Source organism: Phyllobates terribilis, unplaced genomic scaffold, assembly GCF_046119375.1.
Source record: "Phyllobates terribilis strain yellow unplaced genomic scaffold, ASM4611937v1 Scaffold_34__1_contigs__length_13252353, whole genome shotgun sequence".
Taxonomy (NCBI): Eukaryota; Metazoa; Chordata; class Amphibia; order Anura; family Dendrobatidae; genus Phyllobates; species Phyllobates terribilis.
This window is the reverse complement of record NW_027362794.1, coordinates 2,594,516-2,611,752: the sequence shown is the minus strand read 5'-3', so window position 1 is coordinate 2,611,752 and position 17,237 is coordinate 2,594,516. Positions and strand designations below refer to the sequence as shown.

Sequence of the window (17,237 nt, the reverse complement as noted above, 5' to 3'; positions counted from 1 at the left end):
CCATTTTCTCTAAAACTTTAAAAAGATAAAAGTGTGAGACACGGTCAAATGCTTTTTCAAAATCAATAGATAAAATCGCCATTTTCCCCTTTCTGTCTTTCACATCCTCAATACAGTCTTTCACTAAATTCAGATTGTCCCATATACTGCGCCCCGGCACCCCACACACTTGATTAGAATGAATAACTTTGCTGATGACTTCTTTTAGACGATTTGCACAAATTTTAGCCATTATTTTATAGTCACAATTTAAAAGTGTTATTGGTCTCCAGTTTTCTAATTTTGATTTATCACCTTTTTTATATAGGAGGGAGACTTCACCTTTCTTCCAGGAATTTAATAAAACCTTATTATTAAAAACCTCAGTAAACAAATAAAACAAATCATCTTTTAAAATATCATAAAAACATACATAAAATTCTATTGGGATGCCATCAGGACCAGGGACCTTTCCAGTTTTAAAACTTTTAATAGTTTTTAACACTTCTTGTTCCGTTAAAACTTGGGATAAAAACTCTTGGGATGCGGGATCTAAAACAGCTGTTAGTCCTTGCAGCGAATCATCCATTAATTTATTATCTATATTTTTTCCATTAAAAAGATTAGAAAAAAAAACCTCAACTTTACCCAGCATATTTTTTATATTATTCTCACCATCTATATGGTCAATTATCACTTTTTCTTTTTTATTTTTCCTAAAAAAATATCTGGAACACTTTTCATTTTCTTCTATATGTTGTACTCTAGAACGAAAAATTATCTCTTTTCCTTTTTGTTCTAGCCATTTTGAAATCTCTTCTTTTAAGTTTGAAATATCAAATTGTACATCTATCCCATTGTCTCTGAGCTTAAATAATGTTTGTAGGCGGGTATTTAAAATTCTATATTCTTCATATTTTTCTTTGGCTCTACATATACTCTTTTTAATAAAGAAGTCTTTTATTTTTACTTTCATTCTATCCCACCATACACTCATAGTCTCATTTGTTTTTTTCCCTTTTCTACATTTCCTATAAAACTCAATAAAATCTGATAAAATCTGCGGGTCGGTTAAAAGGGATACGTTCATTTTCCAGCTTTTCTTACCACATTTTTTGTTGTCATTTACTTTTATGGTAAAGGATAAAAGTTTATGGTCTGAAAATATATTAGTTAAAACTTCACATTTGGCAGGTATTGTTTTATCTGAACCAAAAATAAAATCAATCCTAGAGCTACAATTAGCATTGCTCCAAGTGAAACCGGCGTCCTCTGTGCTGTCACTATGACACTCTTTATATATGTCTATCAATTTAGCATCTTTGACTATATCATGTAGCATACCTGAGGTTTTATCGTAGTTCCTGCTTACAGAGCTGGAGCGCCGGTTTTCACCTTTTAAAACACAATTAAAATCCCCTGCTAAGATAAAAGGTTCAGAGTTATTAATAAATAATGGTAAAAGATCAAGCATTTCGGCTCTTTCATTTTTCTCTGGGGATCCATAAAAATTTAAAAACTGCCATCTAATACCATCAATAAAAGCTTTCACTAATAAAATACGACCTGGTAAAATTTCCTGAATAAAATCAATTAAAACGTTCCCTTTAAAAAGTATGGCTACACCCGCTGATCCTGCAGCATTCGATCCGGACCAGACAGATGGCCCACACTTCCACTCATCTTTATATTTTTGATATGACATTTCATGTGGGATATTACATTCTTGCAGAAAAAATACAGATGCAGTAAAACACGTAAAAAAATTAAAAAGAGCAGTTCTTCTCGTGTTAGATTTTATGCCTCTCACGTTGAGGGAAATACCTTTGAGTTCAGCCATCATTAGAAAATGTAAAAATTTTACTTAGGTAACTAAGAGCAACGGATTTACCTGTCCGATGAACCTGATCAGACCACTGGGCTTGCGCCTCCCTCCTCATCTGATAGTATCGTCACGAGAGTCTCCGTGGAGGAGGAAAGATTACCACATTTATATAAACCCGACGCTACACTGGCATAGCTCGGAGGGCTGGCTGGCAGAACCCGCTGGGTCTCCATTGGCTGGCCATGCAGTTCCTCATCAGGTGGGTCCCCGAGGGGTTCCGCCGCCCCTGTTTGACCTGTAGAAGGTCGTCCTATAGGAGGAGGTTGCGCACAAGGCAGAGCCTCTGACTCTTCAGAGGCAGCAAGATCCCGGTCCCCACCTGTAGCAGCGGAGACCGAAACCCCTGAGGGTCCAGCGTCCACGTCCCCTTCTGTTGAAGTGTCCATCTGTTCACCTCCTGCTGCCTCCTCCGAACCACCCTTTTTCTTTTTCTTAGGACCCACCTTTGTCCACTCAGCGCCTTCAGCCCTAGGAGACTCAGACTGGGCATGGGCTTCTGTGTCGGCCTTTTGCCGGTCCCTTTTGACCTTACCAGTAGTGCCCTTCTGCTCCTTCTCAGCCCTCCTTTTGGACTCCCGCAGGTCCTGCAGCCAGGTTTTGGGATTTGGTATTTTACCTGTCATAGACTCTGGAGACACTTCACTATTTGGTACGCCCTTATTGTCTCCAGAGGCTCCAGGTTGTTGTTCCTCCTCCTGAGGGGTGGTCTGATCTTTTGGTCCTTGGTCGGACGTCTTGGACTTCCCCTTTTGCTCATCTTCCCGAAATCTGTGAGGGCAAGAAAAATAAAAGTGACCTGGAGTCTGGCAAAAACTGCATTTCTTTTCCTTAGGGCATTCTTTTGTCTCATGTTCTTCACTAGCACAATTTCTACATGATACATGACAGTTTTCTTTTGAATGACCATAGCGCCCACAATTTCTGCAATATACTGGCATCCCAGAAAAGAAGAAATCCCCATTTGTTTGCCCAATTTTGAAACGGGCAGGGGGGAGCCGTATACCACCTGGTGTATTTGGATCTCTTGTACACTTCACAAGGAATTTCCACTTAGATGTCCATATGTTATATTCGTTTAATATCTTCCCAATACATTTAACACTTTTAAAATAAATTGCTAGAAATGACATTACTTCTGGAGCAGTAACAAAGGGCGAAAATACTTTTACAATAACCAGTCTTACCTCATCCAGGACGTGCTCAACAATTTGTATCCCTTTCAAAACAGGACTATTTTCAACTTTTTTTAACTTTTCTAGTACATCTCTAAAAATACCTTCTCCGGTGAATGTGATGTCATAGTCACCTCTTCTGGGATAATCCTGGATGGAGAGAATTTCATTCCTTTGTACGCCAAGAAGGTTCCTGAGCACGTCCTGGACTACATACCCTAATTTTCTCATATCCGAGCCACCCGCCGTGAAGTGAACTCGGATAGAGTTTTTTAGCCTCGCATAAAGAGGCACGAGGTTAGGGTCAACCTCCATGGAAAAACGCAACAAGGTTGCAAATTGCAGCCGCTTGCAATCTGCGCTCCCAGTGTTCTTGCAGCGAAAAACACCTGGAAGCTGGGGGATCGCAACTCGTTACCCTGGGACTAAGCCCTCTCCCTAATAGCAGCAAGCAGGTTAAGTCCACCAAAGTGGACGATCCTGCCAGGCCAAGGAGAGGGGTACCCGAGTGCCCTTCAACCACAATCTCCTGCAATAAAGCACTTGATCTTAGCCAAAAGGCCGAGAAGCGATAACCAGAATTGGTTTCCGACTACGGTGCCACCCAAGGATTCTGAAAAGTCCATTTGTGGAGATGGCCACCTGGACTCCCGTTAAGAAGACATGCTGTCAACCTCTAGATCCCTCACATGCCTGCACTTTTCGGCTTGCTGCTGCTGCAATCCACGCGTTTTAGATCTGCATAACTCCACCTCTTTTAGCACAGTACCCTCAACCCCCGGCTGTTCCCACCCGCCTCAACACCGTTGGAAGGGAGGAGAACCAATTAAGGCGGGGGGGGGGTGGAACGAGCAGCTGTCTACCCTTAGCAGGAGGGTTGCTGATTAATTACCTCTCCTGCTGCTGCTGCTGCTGCTGGCTGTCCAGCAGCAGACTGAAGGTGGCTGCTGCTGTGCGCAGGTATATAAAGGCTCAGAGCCTATTATGACACGCGCAGCCAGCGTTCCATTGCCACATTCCGTCTACTGCAGGCGGGATACCTGGATGGCTGAATGTCACTGAGAAGCTCACAGAGACCGCCATAAGCAACAGTTTAAAAGAATGCCACAGACTAATCAACCAAACTTTTTGGGTTGGTTTCTCTTTTATAGTCTGCAGGCATTAAATGAAAGAAGTCAGTGTTCCAGCAGAGGGAGACAACGTTTCAGAAAAGGCATTGTAGCAAACCAAAAAAGAAATTTTAAGCGCAGCAGAGTAACCAGCTCACATACCTGTTAGCTCAGGTGAGTTTAAAAGGCTGCTGTTGATAACAAGGGCATTTGCTAAATAGATGGTGTGTGTGCAACAATATACTGAAAGGTCAATTATATTGTGCAGCTTATCTCACCACCTGTAATTATTTAGGTGAAAGCTCCAAAATGCTTGCCTAATATGTCTGTTTATCCAAAAGGAAGTATAGAGGGAGAGCTAGATAGATAGCATTGCATTACATTACATGGCAATGCAATGCACAGTTGCTGAAGTTGAACCAAAATGAGCTTGTCATCTGGCTTCTGCAACTTTTAACATGAAAAATCCAATGAGGAGAAGAAAAGCAAAGCCAAAGAGTCCATCCCAAAATCCGACAAACAAGACAAATGAACAAAAAGCATTGAATTCAATTCTTTCTGATTTTAGAAACTGCATTAAAGAAGGGGTGCACCGGTCCTGGAGATACTGCAATACCAGGTCAATGCGTGGAGTGGACAGAGCAAGCTCTTTTTCCATCTCCCTGTTCTAAAAATCCATTTAATATATGGTCCCCAGATAGGGGACGTATCAGATATTAAACTGATAAGAACAGATACTACACTTGATCTTAGCCAAAAGGCCGAGAAGCGATAACCAGAATTGGTTTCCGACTACGGTGCCACCCAAGGATTCTGAAAAGTCCATTTGTGGAGATGGCCACCTGGACTCCCGTTAAGAAGACATGCTGTCAACCTCTAGATCCCTCACATGCCTGCACTTTTCGGCTTGCTGCTGCTGCAATCCACGCGTTTTAGATCTGCATAACTCCACCTCTTTTAGCACAGTACCCTCAACCCCCGGCTGTTCCCACCCGCCTCAACACCGTTGGAAGGGAGGAGAACCAATTAAGGCGGGGGGGGGGGTGGAACGAGCAGCTGTCTACCCTTAGCAGGAGGGTTGCTGATTAATTACCTCTCCTGCTGCTGCTGCTGCTGCTGGCTGTCCAGCAGCAGACTGAAGGTGGCTGCTGCTGTGCGCAGGTATATAAAGGCTCAGAGCCTATTATGACACGCGCAGCCAGCGTTCCATTGCCACATTCCGTCTACTGCAGGCGGGATACCTGGATGGCTGAATGTCACTGAGAAGCACACAGAGACCGCCATAAGCAACAGTTTAAAAGAATGCCACAGACTAATCAACCAAACTTTTTGGGTTGGTTTCTCTTTTATAGTCTGCAGGCATTAAATGAAAGAAGTCAGTGTTCCAGCAGAGGGAGACAACGTTTCAGAAAAGGCATTGTAGCAAACCAAAAAAAATTTTAAGCGCAGCAGAGTAACCAGCTCACATACCTGTTAGCTCAGGTGAGTTTAAAAGGCTGCTGTTGATAACAAGGGCATTTGCTAAATAGATGGTGTGTGTGCAACAATATACTGAAAGTTCAATTATATTGTGCAGCTTATCTCACCACCTGTAGTTATTTAGGTGAAAGCTCCAAAATGCTTGCCTAATATGTCTGTTTATCCAAAAGGAAGTATAGAGGGAGAGCTAGATAGATAGCATTGCATTACATTACATGGCAATGCAATGCACAGTTGCTGAAGTTGAACCAAAATGAGCTTGTCATCTGGCTTCTGCAACTTTTAACATGAAAAATCCAATGAGGAGAAGAAAAGCAAAGCCAAAGAGTCCATCCCAAAATCCGACAAACAAGCCAAATGAACAAAAAGCATTGAATTCAATTCTTTCTGATTTTAGAAACTGCATTAAAGAAGGGGTGCACCGGTCCTGGAGATACTGCAATACCAGGTCAATGCGTGGAGTGGACAGAGCAAGCTCTTTTTCCATCTCCCTGTTCTAAAAATCCATTTAATATATGGTCCCCAGATAGGGGACGTATCAGATATTAAACTGATAAGAACAGATACTACACTTGATCTTAGCCAAAAGGCCGAGAAGCGATAACCAGAATTGGTTTCCGACTACGGTGCCACCCAAGGATTCTGAAAAGTCCATTTGTGGAGATGGCCACCTGGACTCCCGTTAAGAAGACATGCTGTCAACCTCTAGATCCCTCACATGCCTGCACTTTTCGGCTTGCTGCTGCTGCAATCCACGCGTTTTAGATCTGCATAACTCCACCTCTTTTAGCACAGTACCCTCAACCCCCGGCTGTTCCCACCCGCCTCAACACCGTTGGAAGGGAGGAGAACCAATTAAGGCGGGGGGGGGTGGAACGAGCAGCTGTCTACCCTTAGCAGGAGGGTTGCTGATTAATTACCTCTCCTGCTGCTGCTGCTGCTGCTGGCTGTCCAGCAGCAGACTGAAGGTGGCTGCTGCTGTGCGCAGGTATATAAAGGCTCAGAGCCTATTATGACACGCGCAGCCAGCGTTCCATTGCCACATTCCGTCTACTGCAGGCGGGATACCTGGATGGCTGAATGTCACTGAGAAGCTCACAGAGACCGCCATAAGCAACAGTTTAAAAGAATGCCACAGACTAATCAACCAAACTTTTTGGGTTGGTTTCTCTTTTATAGTCTGCAGGCATTAAATGAAAGAAGTCAGTGTTCCAGCAGAGGGAGACAACGTTTCAGAAAAGGCATTGTAGCAAACCAAAAAAGAAATTTTAAGCGCAGCAGAGTAACCAGCTCACATACCTGTTAGCTCAGGTGAGTTTAAAAGGCTGCTGTTGATAACAAGGGCATTTGCTAAATAGATGGTGTGTGTGCAACAATATACTGAAAGGTCAATTATATTGTGCAGCTTATCTCACCACCTGTAGTTATTTAGGTGAAAGCTCCAAAATGCTTGCCTAATATGTCTGTTTATCCAAAAGGAAGTATAGAGGGAGAGCTAGATAGATAGCATTGCATTACATTACATGGCAATGCAATGCACAGTTGCTGAAGTTGAACCAAAATGAGCTTGTCATCTGGCTTCTGCAACTTTTAACATGAAAAATCCAATGAGGAGAAGAAAAGCAAAGCCAAAGAGTTCATCCCAAAATCCGACAAACAAGCCAAATGAACAAAAAGCATTGAATTCAATTCTTTCTGATTTTAGAAACTGCATTAAAGAAGGGGTGCACCGGTCCTGGAGATACTGCAATACCAGGTCAATGCGTGGAGTGGACAGAGCAAGCTCTTTTTCCATCTCCCTGTTCTAAAAATCCATTTAATATATGGTCCCCAGATAGGGGACGTATCAGATATTAAACTGATAAGAACAGATACTACACTTGATCTTAGCCAAAAGGCCGAGAAGCGATAACCAGAATTGGTTTCCGACTACGGTGCCACCCAAGGATTCTGAAAAGTCCATTTGTGGAGATGGCCACCTGGACTCCCGTTAAGAAGACATGCTGTCAACCTCTAGATCCCTCACATGCCTGCACTTTTCGGCTTGCTGCTGCTGCAATCCACGCGTTTTAGATCTGCATAACTCCACCTCTTTTAGCACAGTACCCTCAACCCCCGGCTGTTCCCACCCGCCTCAACACCGTTGGAAGGGAGGAGAACCAATTAAGACGGGGGGGGGGTGGAACGAGCAGCTGTCTACCCTTAGCAGGAGGGTTGCTGATTAATTACCTCTCCTGCTGCTGCTGCTGCTGCTGCTGGCTGTCCAGCAGCAGACTGAAGGTGGCTGCTGCTGTGCGCAGGTATATAAAGGCTCAGAGCCTATTATGACACGCGCAGCCAGCGTTCCATTGCCACATTCCGTCTACTGCAGGCGGGATACCTGGATGGCTGAATGTCACTGAGAAGCTCACAGAGACCGCCATAAGCAACAGTTTAAAAGAATGCCACAGACTAATCAACCAAACTTTTTGGGTTGGTTTCTCTTTTATAGTCTGCAGGCATTAAATGAAAGAAGTCAGTGTTCCAGCAGAGGGAGACAACGTTTTAGAAAAGGCATTGTAGCAAACCAAAAAAGAAATTTTAAGCGCAGCAGAGTAACCAGCTCACATACCTGTTTGCTCAGGTGAGTTTAAAAGGCTGCTGTTGATAACAAGGGCATTTGCTAAATAGATGGTGTGTGTGCAACAATATACTGAAAGGTCAATTATATTGTGCAGCTTATCTCACCACCTGTAGTTATTTAGGTGAAAGCTCCAAAATGCTTGCCTAATATGTCTGTTTATCCAAAAGGAAGTATAGAGGGAGAGCTAGATAGATAGCATTGCATTACATTACATGGCAATGCAATGCACAGTTGCTGAAGTTGAACCAAAATGAGCTTGTCATCTGGCTTCTGCAACTTTTAACATGAAAAATCCAATGAGGAGAAGAAAAGCAAAGCCAAAGAGTCCATCCCAAAATCCGACAAACAAGCCAAATGAACAAAAAGCATTGAATTCAATTCTTTCTGATTTTAGAAACTGCATTAAAGAAGGGGTGCACCGGTCCTGGAGATACTGCAATACCAGGTCAATGCGTGGAGTGGACAGAGCAAGCTCTTTTTCCATCTCCCTGTTCTAAAAATCCATTTAATATATGGTCCCCAGATAGGGGACGTATCAGATATTAAACTGATAAGAACAGATACTACACTTGATCTTAGCCAAAAGGCCGAGAAGCGATAACCAGAATTGGTTTCCGACTACGGTGCCACCCAAGGATTCTGAAAAGTCCATTTGTGGAGATGGCCACCTGGACTCCCGTTAAGAAGACATGCTGTCAACCTCTAGATCCCTCACATGCCTGCACTTTTCGGCTTGCTGCTGCTGCAATCCACGCGTTTTAGATCTGCATAACTCCACCTCTTTTAGCACAGTACCCTCAACCCCCGGCTGTTCCCACCCGCCTCAACACCGTTGGAAGGGAGGAGAACCAATTAAGGCGGGGGGGGGGTGGAACGAGCAGCTGTCTACCCTTAGCAGGAGGGTTGCTGATTAATTACCTCTCCTGCTGCTGCTGCTGCTGCTGGCTGTCCAGCAGCAGACTGAAGGTGGCTGCTGCTGTGCGCAGGTATATAAAGGCTCAGAGCCTATTATGACACGCGCAGCCAGCGTTCCATTGCCACATTCCGTCTACTGCAGGCGGGATACCTGGATGGCTGAATGTCACTGAGAAGCTCACAGAGACCGCCATAAGCAACAGTTTAAAAGAATGCCACAGACTAATCAACCAAACTTTTTGGGTTGGTTTCTCTTTTATAGTCTGCAGGCATTAAATGAAAGAAGTCAGTGTTCCAGCAGAGGGAGACAACGTTTCAGAAAAGGCATTGTAGCAAACCAAAAAAGAAATTTTAAGCGCAGCAGAGTAACCAGCTCACATACCTGTTAGCTCAGGTGAGTTTAAAAGGCTGCTGTTGATAACAAGGGCATTTGCTAAATAGATGGTGTGTGTGCAACAATATACTGAAAGGTCAATTATATTGTGCAGCTTATCTCACCACCTGTAGTTATTTAGGTGAAAGCTCCAAAATGCTTGCCTAATATGTCTGTTTATCCAAAAGGAAGTATAGAGGGAGAGCTAGATAGATAGCATTGCATTACATTACATGGCAATGCAATGCACAGTTGCTGAAGTTGAACCAAAATGAGCTTGTCATCTGGCTTCTGCAACTTTTAACATGAAAAATCCAATGAGGAGAAGAAAAGCAAAGCCAAAGAGTCCATCCCAAAATCCGACAAACAAGCCAAATGAACAAAAAGCATTGAATTCAATTCTTTCTGATTTTAGAAACTGCATTAAAGAAGGGGTGCACCGGTCCTGGAGATACTGCAATACCAGGTCAATGCGTGGAGTGGACAGAGCAAGCTCTTTTTCCATCTCCCTGTTCTAAAAATCCATTTAATATATGGTCCCCAGATAGGGGACGTATCAGATATTAAACTGATAAGAACAGATACTACACTTGATCTTAGCCAAAAGGCCGAGAAGCGATAACCAGAATTGGTTTCCGACTACGGTGCCACCCAAGGATTCTGAAAAGTATATTTGTGGAGATGGCCACCTGGACTCCCGTTAAGAAGACATGCTGTCAACCTCTAGATCCCTCACATGCCTGCACTTTTCGGCTTGCTGCTGCTGCAATCCACGCGTTTTAGATCTGCATAACTCCACCTCTTTTAGCACAGTACCCTCAACCCCCGGCTGTTCCCACCCGCCTCAACACCGTTGGAAGGGAGGAGAACCAATTAAGGCGGGGGGGGGGGGGTGGAACGAGCAGCTGTCTACCCTTAGCAGGAGGGTTGCTGATTAATTACCTCTCCTGCTGCTGCTGCTGCTGCTGGCTGTCCAGCAGCAGACTGAAGGTGGCTGCTGCTGTGCGCAGGTATATAAAGGCTCAGAGCCTATTATGACACGCGCAGCCAGCGTTCCATTGCCACATTCCGTCTACTGCAGGCGGGATACCTGGATGGCTGAATGTCACTGAGAAGCTCACAGAGACCGCCATAAGCAACAGTTTAAAAGAATGCCACAGACTAATCAACCAAACTTTTTGGGTTGGTTTCTCTTTTATAGTCTGCAGGCATTAAATGAAAGAAGTCAGTGTTCCAGCAGAGGGAGACAACGTTTCAGAAAAGGCATTGTAGCAAACCAAAAAAGAAATTTTAAGCGCAGCAGAGTAACCAGCTCACATACCTGTTAGCTCAGGTGAGTTTAAAAGGCTGCTGTTGATAACAAGGGCATTTGCTAAATAGATGGTGTGTGTGCAACAATATACTGAAAGGTCAATTATATTGTGCAGCTTATCTCACCACCTGTAGTTATTTAGGTGAAAGCTCCAAAATGCTTGCCTAATATGTCTGTTTATCCAAAAGGAAGTATAGAGGGAGAGCTAGATAGATAGCATTGCATTACATTACATGGCAATGCAATGCACAGTTGCTGAAGTTGAACCAAAATGAGCTTGTCATCTGGCTTCTGCAACTTTTAACATGAAAAATCCAATGAGGAGAAGAAAAGCAAAGCCAAAGAGTCCATCCCAAAATCCGACAAACAAGCCAAATGAACAAAAAGCATTGAATTCAATTCTTTCTGATTTTAGAAACTGCATTAAAGAAGGGGTGCACCGGTCCTGGAGATACTGCAATACCAGGTCAATGCGTGGAGTGGACAGAGCAAGCTCTTTTTCCATCTCCCTGTTCTAAAAATCCATTTAATATATGGTCCCCAGATAGGGGACGTATCAGATATTAAACTGATAAGAACAGATACTACACTTGATCTTAGCCAAAAGGCCGAGAAGCGATAACCAGAATTGGTTTCCGACTACGGTGCCACCCAAGGATTCTGAAAAGTCCATTTGTGGAGATGGCCACCTGGACTCCCGTTAAGAAGACATGCTGTCAACCTCTAGATCCCTCACATGCCTGCACTTTTCGGCTTGCTGCTGCTGCAATCCACGCGTTTTAGATCTGCATAACTCCACCTCTTTTAGCACAGTACCCTCAACCCCCGGCTGTTCCCACCCGCCTCAACACCGTTGGAAGGGAGGAGAACCAATTAAGGCGGGGGGGGGGTGGAACGAGCAGCTGTCTACCCTTAGCAGGAGGGTTGCTGATTAATTACCTCTCCTGCTGCTGCTGCTGCTGCTGGCTGTCCAGCAGCAGACTGAAGGTGGCTGCTGCTGTGCGCAGGTATATAAAGGCTCAGAGCCTATTATGACACGCGCAGCCAGCGTTCCATTGCCACATTCCGTCTACTGCAGGCGGGATACCTGGATGGCTGAATGTCACTGAGAAGCTCACAGAGACCGCCATAAGCAACAGTTTAAAAGAATGCCACAGACTAATCAACCAAACTTTTTGGGTTGGTTTCTCTTTTATAGTCTGCAGGCATTAAATAAAGAAGTCAGTGTTCCAGCAGAGGGAGACAACGTTTCAGAAAAGGCATTGTAGCAAACCAAAAAAGAAATTTTAAGCGCAGCAGAGTAACCAGCTCACATACCTGTTAGCTCAGGTGAGTTTAAAAGGCTGCTGTTGATAACAAGGGCATTTGCTAAATAGATGGTGTGTGTGCAACAATATACTGAAAGGTCAATTATATTGTGCAGCTTATCTCACCACCTGTAGTTATTTAGGTGAAAGCTCCAAAATGCTTGCCTAATATGTCTGTTTATCCAAAAGGAAGTATAGAGGGAGAGCTAGATAGATAGCATTGCATTACATTACATGGCAATGCAATGCACAGTTGCTGAAGTTGAACCAAAATGAGCTTGTCATCTGGCTTCTGCAACTTTTAACATGAAAAATCCAATGAGGAGAAGAAAAGCAAAGCCAAAGAGTCCATCCCAAAATCCGACAAACAAGCCAAATGAACAAAAAGCATTGAATTCAATTCTTTCTGATTTTAGAAACTGCATTAAAGAAGGGGTGCACCGGTCCTGGAGATACTGCAATACCAGGTCAATGCGTGGAGTGGACAGAGCAAGCTCTTTTTCCATCTCCCTGTTCTAAAAATCCATTTAATATATGGTCCCCAGATAGGGGACGTATCAGATATTAAACTGATAAGAACAGATACTACACTTGATCTTAGCCAAAAGGCCGAGAAGCGATAACCAGAATTGGTTTCCGACTACGGTGCCACCCAAGGATTCTGAAAAGTCCATTTGTGGAGATGGCCACCTGGACTCCCGTTAAGAAGACATGCTGTCAACCTCTAGATCCCTCACATGCCTGCACTTTTCGGCTTGCTGCTGCTGCAATCCACGCGTTTTAGATCTGCATAACTCCACCTCTTTTAGCACAGTACCCTCAACCCCCGGCTGTTCCCACCCGCCTCAACACCGTTGGAAGGGAGGAGAACCAATTAAGGCGGGGGGGGGGGTGGAACGAGCAGCTGTCTACCCTTAGCAGGAGGGTTGCTGATTAATTACCTCTCCTGCTGCTGCTGCTGCTGCTGGCTGTCCAGCAGCAGACTGAAGGTGGCTGCTGCTGTGCGCAGGTATATAAAGGCTCAGAGCCTATTATGACACGCGCAGCCAGCGTTCCATTGCCACATTCCGTCTACTGCAGGCGGGATACCTGGATGGCTGAATGTCACTGAGAAGCTCACAGAGACCGCCATAAGCAACAGTTTAAAAGAATGCCACAGACTAATCAACCAAACTTTTTGGGTTGGTTTCTCTTTTATAGTCTGCAGGCATTAAATGAAAGAAGTCAGTGTTCCAGCAGAGGGAGACAACGTTTCAGAAAAGGCATTGTAGCAAACCAAAAAAGAAATTTTAAGCGCAGCAGAGTAACCAGCTCACATACCTGTTAGCTCAGGTGAGTTTAAAAGGCTGCTGTTGATAACAAGGGCATTTGCTAAATAGATGGTGTGTGTGCAACAATATACTGAAAGGTCAATTATATTGTGCAGCTTATCTCACCACCTGTAGTTATTTAGGTGAAAGCTCCAAAATGCTTGCCTAATATGTCTGTTTATCCAAAAGGAAGTATAGAGGGAGAGCTAGATAGATAGCATTGCATTACATTACATGGCAATGCAATGCACAGTTGCTGAAGTTGAACCAAAATGAGCTTGTCATCTGGCTTCTGCAACTTTTAACATGAAAAATCCAATGAGGAGAAGAAAAGCAAAGCCAAAGAGTCCATCCCAAAATCCGACAAACAAGCCAAATGAACAAAAAGCATTGAATTCAATTCTTTCTGATTTTAGAAACTGCATTAAAGAAGGGGTGCACCGGTCCTGGAGATACTGCAATACCAGGTCAATGCGTGGAGTGGACAGAGCAAGCTCTTTTTCCATCTCCCTGTTCTAAAAATCCATTTAATATATGGTCCCCAGATAGGGGACGTATCAGATATTAAACTGATAAGAACAGATACTACACTTGATCTTAGCCAAAAGGCCGAGAAGCGATAACCAGAATTGGTTTCCGACTACGGTGCCACCCAAGGATTCTGAAAAGTCCATTTGTGGAGATGGCCACCTGGACTCCCGTTAAGAAGACATGCTGTCAACCTCTAGATCCCTCACATGCCTGCACTTTTCGGCTTGCTGCTGCTGCAATCCACGCGTTTTAGATCTGCATAACTCCACCTCTTTTAGCACAGTACCCTCAACCCCCGGCTGTTCCCACCCGCCTCAACACCGTTGGAAGGGAGGAGAACCAATTAAGGTGGGGGGGTGGGGGTGGAACGAGCAGCTGTCTACCCTTAGCAGGAGGGTTGCTGATTAATTACCTCTCCTGCTGCTGCTGCTGCTGCTGGCTGTCCAGCAGCAGACTAAAGGTGGCTGCTGCTGTGCGCAGGTATATAAAGGCTCAGAGCCTATTATGACACGCGCAGCCAGCGTTCCATTGCCACATTCCGTCTACTGCAGGCGGGATACCTGGATGGCTGAATGTCACTGAGAAGCTCACAGAGACCGCCATAAGCAACAGTTTAAAAGAATGCCACAGACTAATCAACCAAACTTTTTGGGTTGGTTTCTCTTTTATAGTCTGCAGGCATTAAATGAAAGAAGTCAGTGTTCCAGCAGAGGGAGACAACGTTTCAGAAAAGGCATTGTAGCAAACCAAAAAAGAAATTTTAAGCGCAGCAGAGTAACCAGCTCACATACCTGTTAGCTCAGGTGAGTTTAAAAGGCTGCTGTTGATAACAAGGGCATTTGCTAAATAGATGGTGTGTGTGCAACAATATACTGAAAGGTCAATTATATTGTGCAGCTTATCTCACCACCTGTAGTTATTTAGGTGAAAGCTCCAAAATGCTTGCCTAATATGTCTGTTTATCCAAAAGGAAGTATAGAGGGAGAGCTAGATAGATAGCATTGCATTACATTACATGGCAATGCAATGCACAGTTGCTGAAGTTGAACCAAAATGAGCTTGTCATCTGGCTTCTGCAACTTTTAACATGAAAAATCCAATGAGGAGAAGAAAAGCAAAGCCAAAGAGTCCATCCCAAAATCCGACAAACAAGCCAAATGAACAAAAAGCATTGAATTCAATTCTTTCTGATTTTAGAAACTGCATTAAAGAAGGGGTGCACCGGTCCTGGAGATACTGCAATACCAGGTCAATGCGTGGAGTGGACAGAGCAAGCTCTTTTTCCATCTCCCTGTTCTAAAAATCCATTTAATATATGGTCCCCAGATAGGGGACGTATCAGATATTAAACTGATAAGAACAGATACTACACTTGATCTTAGCCAAAAGGCCGAGAAGCGATAACCAGAATTGGTTTCCGACTACGGTGCCACCCAAGGATTCTGAAAAGTATATTTGTGGAGATGGCCACCTGGACTCCCGTTAAGAAGACATGCTGTCAACCTCTAGATCCCTCACATGCCTGCACTTTTCGGCTTGCTGCTGCTGCAATCCACGCGTTTTAGATCTGCATAACTCCACCTCTTTTAGCACAGTACCCTCAACCCCCGGCTGTTCCCACCCGCCTCAACACCGTTGGAAGGGAGGAGAACCAATTAAGGCGGGGGGGGGGGGGTGGAACGAGCAGCTGTCTACCCTTAGCAGGAGGGTTGCTGATTAATTACCTCTCCTGCTGCTGCTGCTGCTGCTGGCTGTCCAGCAGCAGACTGAAGGTGGCTGCTGCTGTGCGCAGGTATATAAAGGCTCAGAGCCTATTATGACACGCGCAGCCAGCGTTCCATTGCCACATTCCGTCTACTGCAGGCGGGATACCTGGATGGCTGAATGTCACTGAGAAGCTCACAGAGACCGCCATAAGCAACAGTTTAAAAGAATGCCACAGACTAATCAACCAAACTTTTTGGGTTGGTTTCTCTTTTATAGTCTGCAGGCATTAAATGAAAGAAGTCAGTGTTCCAGCAGAGGGAGACAACGTTTCAGAAAAGGCATTGTAGCAAACCAAAAAAGAAATTTTAAGCGCAGCAGAGTAACCAGCTCACATACCTGTTAGCTCAGGTGAGTTTAAAAGGCTGCTGTTGATAACATGGGCATTTGCTAAATAGATGGTGTGTGTGCAACAATATACTGAAAGGTCAATTATATTGTGCAGCTTATCTCACCACCTGTAGTTATTTAGGTGAAAGCTCCAAAATGCTTGCCTAATATGTCTGTTTATCCAAAAGGAAGTATAGAGGGAGAGCTAGATAGATAGCATTGCATTACATTACATGGCAATGCAATGCACAGTTGCTGAAGTTGAACCAAAATGAGCTTGTCATCTGGCTTCTGCAACTTTTAACATGAAAAATCCAATGAGGAGAAGAAAAGCAAAGCCAAAGAGTCCATCCCAAAATCCGACAAACAAGCCAAATGAACAAAAAGCATTGAATTCAATTCTTTCTGATTTTAGAAACTGCATTAAAGAAGGGGTGCACCGGTCCTGGAGATACTGCAATACCAGGTCAATGCGTGGAGTGGACAGAGCAAGCTCTTTTTCCATCTCCCTGTTCTAAAAATCCATTTAATATATGGTCCCCAGATAGGGGACGTATCAGATATTAAACTGATAAGAACAGATACTACACTTGATCTTAGCCAAAAGGCCGAGAAGCGATCACCAGAATTGGTTTCCGACTACGGTGCCACCCAAGGATTCTGAAAAGTCCATTTGTGGAGATGGCCACCTGGACTCCCGTTAAGAAGACATGCTGTCAACCTCTAGATCCCTCACATGCCTGCACTTTTCGGCTTGCTGCTGCTGCAATCCACGCGTTTTAGATCTGCATAACTCCACCTCTTTTAGCACAGTACCCTCAACCCCCGGCTGTTCCCACCCGCCTCAACACCGTTGGAAGGGAGGAGAACCAATTAAGGCGGGGGGGGGTGGAACGAGCAGCTGTCTACCCTTAGCAGGAGGGTTGCTGATTAATTACCTCTCCTGCTGCTGCTGCTGCTGCTGGCTGTCCAGCAGCAGACTGAAGGTGGCTGCTGCTGTGCGCAGGTATAAAAAGGCTCAGAGCCTATTATGACACGCGCAGCCAGCGTTCCATTGCCACATTCCGTCTACTGCAGGCGGGATACCTGGATGGCTGAATGTCACTGAGAAGCTCACAGAGACCGCCATAAGCAACAGTTTAAAAGAA

General features: G+C 44.5%; 10 non-coding genes across 10 annotated transcripts; all 10 read right to left on the bottom strand.

The window, feature by feature from the left end:
- Positions 1–4,727: 4,727 nt before the first annotated feature.
- On the bottom strand, positions 4,728–4,918 carry LOC141180652 (U2 spliceosomal RNA). Its single transcript, XR_012256301.1, has one exon. It is a non-coding gene; the product is annotated as a U2 spliceosomal RNA (small nuclear RNA).
- A 1,117-nt stretch (positions 4,919–6,035) lies between these two features.
- On the bottom strand, positions 6,036–6,226 carry LOC141182565 (U2 spliceosomal RNA). Its single transcript, XR_012257919.1, has one exon. It is a non-coding gene; the product is annotated as a U2 spliceosomal RNA (small nuclear RNA).
- A 1,117-nt stretch (positions 6,227–7,343) lies between these two features.
- On the bottom strand, positions 7,344–7,534 carry LOC141182553 (U2 spliceosomal RNA). The gene has a single exon (XR_012257908.1). It is a non-coding gene; the product is annotated as a U2 spliceosomal RNA (small nuclear RNA).
- A 1,121-nt stretch (positions 7,535–8,655) lies between these two features.
- LOC141182541 (U2 spliceosomal RNA) lies at positions 8,656–8,846 on the bottom strand. Its single transcript, XR_012257897.1, has one exon. It is a non-coding gene; the product is annotated as a U2 spliceosomal RNA (small nuclear RNA).
- Positions 8,847–9,964: 1,118 nt separating this feature from the next.
- Positions 9,965–10,155, bottom strand: LOC141182529 (U2 spliceosomal RNA). Its single transcript, XR_012257886.1, has one exon. It is a non-coding gene; the product is annotated as a U2 spliceosomal RNA (small nuclear RNA).
- A 1,121-nt stretch (positions 10,156–11,276) lies between these two features.
- LOC141182517 (U2 spliceosomal RNA) lies at positions 11,277–11,467 on the bottom strand. Its single transcript, XR_012257875.1, has one exon. It is a non-coding gene; the product is annotated as a U2 spliceosomal RNA (small nuclear RNA).
- A 1,117-nt stretch (positions 11,468–12,584) lies between these two features.
- LOC141182503 (U2 spliceosomal RNA) lies at positions 12,585–12,775 on the bottom strand. The gene has a single exon (XR_012257863.1). It is a non-coding gene; the product is annotated as a U2 spliceosomal RNA (small nuclear RNA).
- Positions 12,776–13,894: 1,119 nt separating this feature from the next.
- LOC141182491 (U2 spliceosomal RNA) lies at positions 13,895–14,085 on the bottom strand. Its single transcript, XR_012257852.1, has one exon. It is a non-coding gene; the product is annotated as a U2 spliceosomal RNA (small nuclear RNA).
- Positions 14,086–15,206: 1,121 nt separating this feature from the next.
- LOC141182479 (U2 spliceosomal RNA) lies at positions 15,207–15,397 on the bottom strand. Its single transcript, XR_012257841.1, has one exon. It is a non-coding gene; the product is annotated as a U2 spliceosomal RNA (small nuclear RNA).
- A 1,121-nt stretch (positions 15,398–16,518) lies between these two features.
- On the bottom strand, positions 16,519–16,709 carry LOC141182466 (U2 spliceosomal RNA). The gene has a single exon (XR_012257830.1). It is a non-coding gene; the product is annotated as a U2 spliceosomal RNA (small nuclear RNA).
- Positions 16,710–17,237: the final 528 nt, after the last annotated feature.